This window comes from Montipora foliosa, chromosome 2 (assembly GCF_036669935.1).
Source record: "Montipora foliosa isolate CH-2021 chromosome 2, ASM3666993v2, whole genome shotgun sequence".
In the NCBI taxonomy this organism is placed as follows: Eukaryota; Metazoa; Cnidaria; class Anthozoa; order Scleractinia; family Acroporidae; genus Montipora; species Montipora foliosa.
The window spans coordinates 65042788-65052787 of NC_090870.1; the positions used below are offsets into that span (position 1 = coordinate 65042788).

The following is a 10000-nucleotide window of genomic DNA, read 5'->3' on the forward strand; positions in this document are numbered from 1 at the left end:
ATTTTCAGATTTTTATTCGTACTAGCTGCTCGATCGATGTTGTTGAACTAGTCGACTGAAAGGAAAATATTACAGAAGTAGATTAATGTTTTGGAATGCCGGCGATAGGCTAAAAGAAGAATGCAACTGATTTCTTGAATATATTACGTTGAACGAAAAAATTTAAGAAAAATAACACAAAAAAAAGTTTTCCAGGCAAAAATTGGTCATTTTAGCGTTGATTACGAATTTTTGAATGCAAAACTAAAATTTTCTTCAATTTATCTGCTTTCTTGGACATAAATTTGACCGAAAAACTGATGAGGCATGAGTTCCCAGTGGGTTCAATTGCAACACCTTTCATTTAATATGTGTTAAGAACATTCTCTCACATTCGCTCACTTTGGTGGTTGGTTTGCCGCATCGTTCAATGATGCTCTCAATGTGACTGCGCGATGCAGTTATGAGCTATGCTGTCAGTCGATATTTGACTCTGTGGCTGCGTGATGCAGCTCGAGTCAAATACCCACATTTCATCCTGGATCACCATAGAGTCTCCAGTAGCTCAGTGGTTAGAGCATCCGTACTAGATCACGGAGGGTCGTGGGTTCGAATCCCATCTTGGGCTCGGATTTTTCCGAGTTCTCAGTGGGTTCAATTGTAAAAGTTAATTTTCCCATACAAAGGCTATAAATAGTATACCGAGTTTGGGCTGCCTGTGATCGGATTAGCGATCAATGCGTAAGCTGATAATGCAATAGACCTTATTTATAAATGGCGGTCACATTTATAATTCTTTTGTCCACGTGCAAATTAGCCTACCAAGCCTCATTTTAGAACAAGAATTCTTTTCAATTCACTGTAGGGTGTGCTAATTTGCACTTCAACAAAAGAATTATAAATTGACCGCCATTTATGAATAAGGTCTATGAAACTGTCAAATTTGCGACCCGTTGCTAACGGCAACGGAATAGATCGCATTACGAATAATTTTAAAACCTCTGTTTGCCAAAAACCACCCAAATAACCGATCTTTCGACGGAAAATTCTTCCGAGAGGATAAAACTATTCACTGAACGTGTAATAAAGGTAAATATGTTCGAACGAAATCGAAAACAAGCGAATATTTTGAGGGAAAACACAATTCTGTGAGATCGTAAGAACACGTGGTGAAGACACGCAATTTACGCTTTGAAAATAATCTTACCTTTTCAGTGATTTTAACGTTTGAAATTCCATCAAATGGATCACAATCCTTTTCTTTATCCTTTCCGAAGCCTGTAGCGTAATGTTTTGGCCGAAAAACGTTATTAAAACCGCTCGGCGATCGCTTGAAAAGTTGAAAATTTTGCCTCCGCTAGGGGTCAAATTGCCTGACCCGCAATGTCTGTCATGTAGGCGTCATGAAAGCTAGAAAGCCGAGATTTACAGGGAAACTGAGGCTATTTCTCCCCAGTAAACACGCCAAATTTCAGAGCGATCGGTGAAAATGGCGGCTTTCTACGAATCCTACACGAGTGATTCATGAGTGTGCGATTTCCATAGAGGACTAGGAAAAAGAGTTTTAAACAAGAAGGTAACGTCGACAACGAAACGTCTTTGCTCAAGAGTTAACAGCCTTGAGTTTACTTAGACGGACATCGATTTTAAAATGAACCTAATTGCTCTACGCTGTCAGAATTGTCTCAAGTGATCTTGGTTTTATAAAATCACTACAATGAGCTCTTCTATTTATGCAAGTTATGAAACGCTTGCTTGGAAATCTCGCAGGGGATTTCCAATTTATGATCATCTTTTGCATATTTTGTGATATCGACTAAATCGTGACTTCGGCTTGAAGATCGTTCTTTCAGCCTTGTGAAAGACACTGTCAATAGACAATTGTTTAAGTTTTGTAATCGACGATCTGTCAATATCAGTCCATTTACGTTCAACTGAAGCACATTTTAATCAGTTCAACTGTAGCACATTTTAAACCAAAGAATTACACAGTATTTGTGTTCAGTGAAGTGTATCAGTTCGATTTCAATAAACCGAAAGTATACGCATGCAAGGGAGAGTCAATTTTAAACTGCAAAAGAGCAAATAGAATCAAAATGTGCGAGGGAAGCAAAAATTCTAATAGGCCATTTTCGATATATTAAATATTCTGCTTGAAAGTGAGGCAGTGAGGACAAAGACAATAGAAACACGTAGGAATTAATGTGAAAAATATTTACATATCATCCACTTTCCTTTGTCTTTTTCCGCACTGACTCGCTATCAAGCTGAATTGTAATATATCGAAAAAGCCCTATTAGTTGTCACACTGGTCTTTAGATACTTTACCCTTTTTCACATGCTAGATTAAGATTTAAGAACATTGTTTGAATAATTGTGGATAGTTGCGGAAGCGAGGTCTATTCGGAAAAGGAAGGAACAAAGGAAATCAAATGTTAAGGCCACTTGGAAAGTTCTCAATGAAATCCTAAATAGAAATAAAGGTAAGCGTGGTATTTAGGGCAGATTCTCATGACGTTTCCGATCCAAAGGAAATAGCTAATCTTTTTTGTAAATATTTTACTAACATTGGCCCTTAAATTTAGCTAGCAAAATTCCTGCATCAGAGAAGTCGCATAGTTCTTTTTTACCCCCAAAACTACTCAATTCAATATTTCTAGAAGTTGCAAGTGAGGAAGAAATTATTGAAATATGTGCCACTTGTCGTTCAGGTACTGCTAAAGGTCATGACAACATTTCTGTGAACTTAATTAAAGATTCTATTGATAAAATAATTTTCCCTATTACTAGCGTTATTAACTTATCTATCACCTCTGGTATTGTACCAAATCAATTGAAAATTGCTAGAGTTATTCCTTTCTTTAAATCTGGTGAAAGGGATATATTTACAAATTTCAGACCTGTGTCTGTTTTACCTGCATTCTCTAAAATTCTAGAGAGACTAATGTATTATCGACTTCTAAGGTTTCTCAATGTTTCCAAGATTCTCTCTGATAATCAGTATGGTTTTCGCAAATATCACTCCAATGCTTATGCTCTTGCTTGTTTGTATGACAAAATCTCTTCTGCTATTGAAAATAAGGAATATACAGTTGGTATTTATATAGACTTGTCTAAAGCCCTTTGACACCGTTGATCATCATATTCAAATCTCAAAACTAGAGCATTATGGTGTTCGAGGCACCGCTCTTAGATGGTTTGAAAGCTATCTAAGCGGTAGACAACACTGGAATTTAATGGTATCTGTTCAGAGTCTTGCCATATTAAGTGTGGGGTGCCTCAGGGCTCTATATTAGGCCCCCTCCTCTTTCTGCTCTATATAAATGATCTGCGCAATGTGTCAAAGGTGGTGGACATGATTCTTTTTGCTGATGACACAAACATATTTTTTTCTCACAAAGATTTTAATTTACTTTCTGAACCGTAAATTCTGAAATGTGTAAATTACCGACACAATGGTGTCGAGCTAATAAGCTGTCAATTAACTTTAAAATATCGAATGATATGGTTTTTAGACCACGCCAAAGGAGTCAAAAGGAGGCAAACACTTGATCTATCTGTTCAAATTGACAACAATAAGATTGATTGTGTGAAAGAAACAGTATTTCTAGGTGTTATCCTTGATGAACATTTATCATGGAAACCTCACATTCTCATCGTCTCCAGAAAAATATCAAAATCTATAGGCATGTGTATACACTGTTTGTACTATAGTCTAGTTTACCCTTACTTAATATATTGTATTTCAGTGTGGGGATCGACGTATCAGAGTAATATAAGTCGCGTTGTTATTCTGCAAAAGAAGATAAGAATTATATGTAAAGTTTCTTTCGATTCTCACACTGATGTTCTTTTTAAAGAACAGGAGATTTTGAAATTCTCTGACATTTATTTATACCAGATAGGTAAATTTATGTATCTATTTAAAAGAGGTTTACTTCCTAATTATTTTCATGATATGTTTACTCTTGCGAGCCAGTTACATTCGCATTATACTAGAAATTGCAACCTTTTTACGTATCTCCCTGTCGAACTAATATCCGAAACTTCTCAATTCGGTTTCAAGGACCTATGTTTTTCAACTCGTTAAGTCCTAAAATTCAAAACAGTGAAAGCATCCCTTTGTTTGCCAAAAGACTTTAAAAATTCCTTTTTTCTTAGTCATATATACTCCTTGTTGAGCTACATACTTCTTCTTTCCTCTTCTTTTCCTTTTTCTTTTGTTTTTAAAATAATACATTCTCTATTTTATGCTGTCCTCATAATTTGTGTGATGTACCCAATGTTGTCAAGAAGCCTATAGCTCATAAGCCCCCGGCTTCTATATAGGCTTCCTTGTCATTATCTCCTTAAACAATTTTTAGTCTATCTTCTTTAAGTTATTGTAAATTTCTAGTGTATTGTGTTTTTTTTAAATTTCTTTTCGTTTATGTGGTTAATGGCAAATAAAATGAATGAAATCTGAACAGCCCTCGAAGGTGTTGTTCCCCCCGATTCCGTGTCACATGATACCCTTAGTAACTTTTAAGATCTAGAAACCGCAAAAAAGGAATTTGAGAACGTAGCTCGTATCCTACAATAAAACGAGAAGAGAAACGAAAGCATTAACAAATTTGTGCACGGACAAAAACTTGCACGGTTCCACCTTGCGTTCACACGGGACCGGTGGAACTGGACGAATTGTTGAACGGCTAAGTGTGCAAGTTTGGGACCTGAAAAATGCAGGTCAACATTTTGACCAGCACGGTTCCACTATGCGTACGGACTCGTGAAAACAGCCGAACCGTGCAAGGTTTTGCACGGTTAGCGTGGTTAAGGCATGGAATCTACTTATTGGTTTTTTGGTTGCTACGCAAATTTGTTTCGATTTCTTACTTTCATAAAGTTACATTTTTCAACACAGACAATTTTTTTCTGGCTTCATCATCCTGCAGTCAATTTCTATTCTTATATTTTTTTTATTACAGTAATTTTTTTATTACATGTTTTGACATGTAACTGTAGGTTCTACTCACTGTCACTGAAGTCAACAATGTCAAGCTTCTCTTCTTTCTTGAAACTGTGGCCATAGATCTATTGTAGTTTATATTTGGAATTATTAGCCATTGGAAACTTGCATTGTGTATTTTTATAACGGTTTATTTCGTATTTAATGAATGACGACTGAAACACAAAATGTAATGGTTTCTTATTCATGAATTAATCCAGCCAGTGACTTTCAAACAGTTTTGTTGTGTTGTGACTTTACATTGTTAAATAAACAAGAAAAAAAGTTTAATTACAGAAATCAAATTCGGTTCAGTAATATGTATCCTGATTGAAATAAGCTCCATTCTCTCTATTGGTTTGCAAACTATTTATTTTCCTTTTTTGTCTCTTTCAAACAATTTATTTGGGCTTTTTATCGTTGCAAACATTTTTTTTTTCAAGATTTTCCATCCCCCCCATCCCCTCCACAAAAATCAATGGTCCGTCCCTTAGACCTGCTTAAATTAAGGAGCAACCTCTATTTTAGTATGACCCAATTCTGAAGCCGTATTTGCAAAGTATCCTTGTGATTCACATTACATGGCATCATTCGTAATTTTCGCCTCGTTTTTCGCCTACATTTCACGGAGATGTCATTGTTTAGTTCACGGTCTCCGTCAATTTGTCTTCAGTAATTTGGCACGAAGGTCATTTGAGTAACTCTCCTTCACGCTGAACACATATTAGTCTCTGTCCCTGTAATTTGAACTTTATTCGCTAGGGATCTGTCTTGGTTATAAATATGTGCAGGCTTTGCCAACTTACTCTGTTTTCCTTATCTAGCATTCTTTGCAAAAAGCAGATCGTAGACGTATTTTTTAGCTAACATATTGAAGCTTCAATCTTTGAGGCTCTTAACTCACTCCGAAAACCGAAAATGAACTATAGCAGCTGTTAGAGGCCCGAGGCTCCTGAGCATCTCTCACAGATCGTTCGGCTTGCTGTGTTCATGACTTTCCTTTTTTGGGATGTCGAGTGTTCGTAAGGCCCCAGACCATGATGTCTTTTTGGTCATTTTCTCGGAAAGGACAGTGGAAGAAAAATATAAATAGCCATCCAAAAAAAAAAAAGTGGACTCCAACAGTCCACTTTCACGTGTGACAACGACATGAGCCTGGCCTATTCAGGGAGGATATTAAAACTTTATTTACACATCTAAATTTATTCGGGAGCAAAATGCTTCTCCTACGTATATACTCTATCATTCATAATCTGCTTTCCGAAATCCAGGGTAATTTTTCTTGTCGGCTTGTTCCACTCTCCACTTTGCATGTTCATCATTCTTCGCTGACCATGGCTTCCAAATTCCGGATCCCTGCGCTTCTTCAAGAACCACAGCCAAAGACGGAGCATTTATTACTTGGAATCACTATGAAATATTTTTTCAACATGATATTCGGCAAAAAAAATTTTCCCCGCTCAGTAAAACAGGAAAGAGTGGCAAGGTTGACATGAAAGCAAAGAGCTCGCCGCCATCTTTGAATTCAAGATCGCATAACATATTGAGTCAAAATTTGCCGGCTTTCGTAACCGGTCTTCCTCTGCTGGTCAGTTTCGCTGGAACTGGAATATTCATAATGTAACAGAAGTGTGAGGTAAGGTACAAGTCGGCGGATGATAAGTGTTCGGGACCATTTATTTCACAAAGCAAGTAACTATTGAATCAGATCATGAATTTTTTTGCAACTGTGGACTGTGACGTCGATCAAATGAAAGCACTTCGGATAAACTTTCACGAACAACGAGTTCTCCTTTTCCAGAACGCACAGCGGCATTCTCATTAGGGAGAACGAAAAAAGAGTTTCCAAGTTTTCTTTTGAAGCACGAAGCATTCTCACACCGAAGGAAAACTGCAAGCAGCAAAATTGAAAAGCCTTTACATGTCGATGCTTCTCGGCTCACCGGATTTATTTCATCTCCAAATATATTACTGACTAAATCTCTTGGTGATATGACTAGGATCGAACTAAGGTGAAAAGAGGCAGTCGAAAAAACATTCCAGGATGTTCAAGGGAAACTGGCCGGCTCTTCTACAGCAACTGTCTCCACACGAAGCGTCGTTAGAAGCAAACCGCCAAAAAAGTTCGGGTACTTGACAGTATGGGCCAGAGAAAGGTGAGCGTTGGGCACTGAAAACCGTGCACATGCATCGGGTGCAAGATCGAAGTATACGTGAAGAGACGTATGATTCGACATATGCTCCTCCAAAAACATTGCCAACGTGAAATACCATGCACTCACTTCAATGGTATATTCATTTTGAGATGTACACTTCACACAGACCCGTGGTATGAAGAACACATTTAATACACGAGTTGAAAGGTTTTTTTTGTGAGTGCAGAATGGTAAGTGAAGTGAAGCACCCTTACAAAGCGAACTGGTTCGTTCATGTTAGGTTGTTGGTCATGTCAACTGGAACTGCAATTTCATCATCCATTCATGTCCTTCTCGATCACTGGACTATACGTTAACACTTCATTTTAAACTGATTATTACTCAATATTACTCAATAAGATTGGACTGTCTGTGGCGACATTGGAGTTTTCAAATTGTGGCAAAGAGAAAACGGCTGACCCGTGACCTATGACCAGTAATTCTTAGTTAAATTAAGTCATCGAAGCCACAAGAAAGCAGAATTGTCGGTTCTAACACTGCCCATGATCTAAGGCTCAGCATGCTTCAAAAACTGTTTTCACCATAGTAATATCCCGTTCTTTGGTTGCTATATAACATCTTACGTAAGCGAAATTGAACTGAAGTCACTAGACCTGGAGCAGGTTTTTTATTTCGTGTGAAAAAAAGAGTGGAGACCGCTCTTCACCAATCATTATTATTTACTTCTTCCGGTTATGGTGAGCTGAATAGTTAGCAAGAGATATTTTCCTGCGTAACGGGGATATTTTGATGATAAGAAAAGAGAAAAATATTAACTGCAAATTGTCTCAAATAATTATACAACTCGATAAAGTACAGGACCAGTAACACCTGCTGATTTCGTATCTTATCTCTTGCTTGTTACTCAGAAACACCTTTCTCAGAACACTCTCCCAGTTAGAGAATAATAATACACTTTATTTAAAGAGGGTGGCACGGAATCGATAAAGCTAACAATATCCATCTGACAAGAAAACGAATTGTTAATAAAAATAAAACATGGCTTGAGAGCAAATAATGAATCAAATGTTAAACTATAAAATGGTGTAGCTTCCTTTGTACATCAAAAAGATTTTTTCTAAAATTGTTCCTAAAGATTCCAATGATACAGAATTCCTGAGTTCTAGACTTAAGCTGTTCCAAAGTTAACAAGTAGTAACTGCGCATGATCTACCGCCTTCAGTCATACGATTAAATCTTGGACAAATAAAATTAATGTTACTATATCTTGTAGCACGATTGTGTTGCTGACTATTGAGTATTAAAGAGCCTTCAGTGTATAAGGGTACTTCACCCATGATACGTTTGTACGCAGCACAGCATTTAGCTATTTTCGATTCCTCATAAAAAGGAAGCCACTGAAGTCTATTGAACAGCTTGACACTAGACGCCTGATTGTCAGCAACATATCTTCGATGTCGCGAGTTTGTTCGCCTATATGCTTTATAAAGAATTCTAACCATTAAGATTCTGAATGCTAGGAGTGCCTCTATAGGCTGGGAGATCCCTCAATAAACATATATCCACAACTTTCAATCCATGGACTGAGGAGATATTAAATTCAATAACACATTATAAACCAGACGTCTGGCTAAAGCAGTAGATTCCTTTGCTTTACTTCTCTATATTTTAACAACTGTTTTACAAAGCTATCTAAAGACACCCTATATTTAGTCTTCAAATGCTTATATCACACTGAAAAACTAACTCGGTGACCCGCATTTTTTATTGCTGGAAAGTGATGAGTAAGTGATTAGCAGGCTACGATAAAACTCCTTTGAAAAACTCCTGTGGAACGGATTCAGAGCCACCTTAATTTTTTTTCATTTGGGAAATTAGCTATGAATTTGCTCAAGAAGGGTTTTTTAACTTTGGAGAAAAATCTTAAGCCTTCCTTAAAATCTAAGAGATTCTTAGTTTCGTATACGTTTCATTTTCGACGGCTGAAAGGGCTGACAGGAGGTTGGGATTACTTCTTCATTAAATTCTATTTACTACTTTTTTTATTTTCAGCACTTTGAATATTGAAGCACATATTCAAACTCCCAAAAGAAAGAAGAAGCCTTCAAATCCTCAAACGTTGGGTAAAAATAATAAACTTGTACCATACAGTTCACCCACATAGATCTAGGGACCCTTTTGCGGGAACGAAAATTTATAATCATGATCAGTATTACCAATAATCATTGCCAGCTGCCTGTTGGGATTGCAGTTAATATCATTAGTTTCAAACCACTTGTTAGCTATTAAGACGTGAATCCGTTTGTGAAGCTCATAAAGATTTTTGTCATAGTCATACGTAACTATCATCGGCGTTTGCATGTAATTTGCCGGGAGGTAAACTTGAAAACAAATGATTTGTAAATGTGTTGAACAGTATTGCCCACAGTTCCCTGTAATACATCTCTTAAGCCACCTCCCACTCAGAAAGGATGTAAAGAATTTTGCTAAACAATCTTGTGGGAGTTCATTACTTGCTTCGCATTAAGTTTCCTCGGTATTTTACCCTAAGGATGTCGCAAAAGTTAAATCCGATGACGGTACAAACTCAGATCCAGTCTTCATCGCGTAAAATAATATTTAGCATGACCGCTGAACGATCTCGTCGCCAACTCGCACGCCTGATGGCGTATGCTCTGTTGACAATGTCAACATAGAGGGTGTTTTTAAATGGATTTCCTATAGCTAAGGTAACTTGCTATGGCCCCGGTTTTTCCATTCAAATGGTAAACTCCACTTACACTTGTACTCCCTGTGAAAATGCAAATACTCTTAGTTTGCCCTCCAAAATTTTGCTTAAGCATAGTTTTTATTTTCTCTTAGGACCATCCTAAGTCCC

At 37.2% G+C, this 10000-nt stretch overlaps 1 protein-coding gene across 6 annotated transcripts in view; it reads left to right on the top strand.

Moving 5' to 3' along the window:
- The window catches only part of LOC137985904 (TNF receptor-associated factor 2-like), a 70896-nt gene that overhangs the window by 27311 nt on the left and 33585 nt on the right, over positions 1–10000 (top strand). For 5 of the 6 annotated variants that reach the window (XM_068833375.1, XM_068833362.1, XM_068833382.1 and 2 more), the window contains one exon: positions 9175–9245. The gene's annotated coding sequence lies outside the window, so the exon portion shown is untranslated. Of the gene's footprint in view, positions 1–1462; positions 1556–9174; positions 9246–10000 lie in introns of those variants that run through there. The other variant, XM_068833368.1, reaches the window with a different exon arrangement.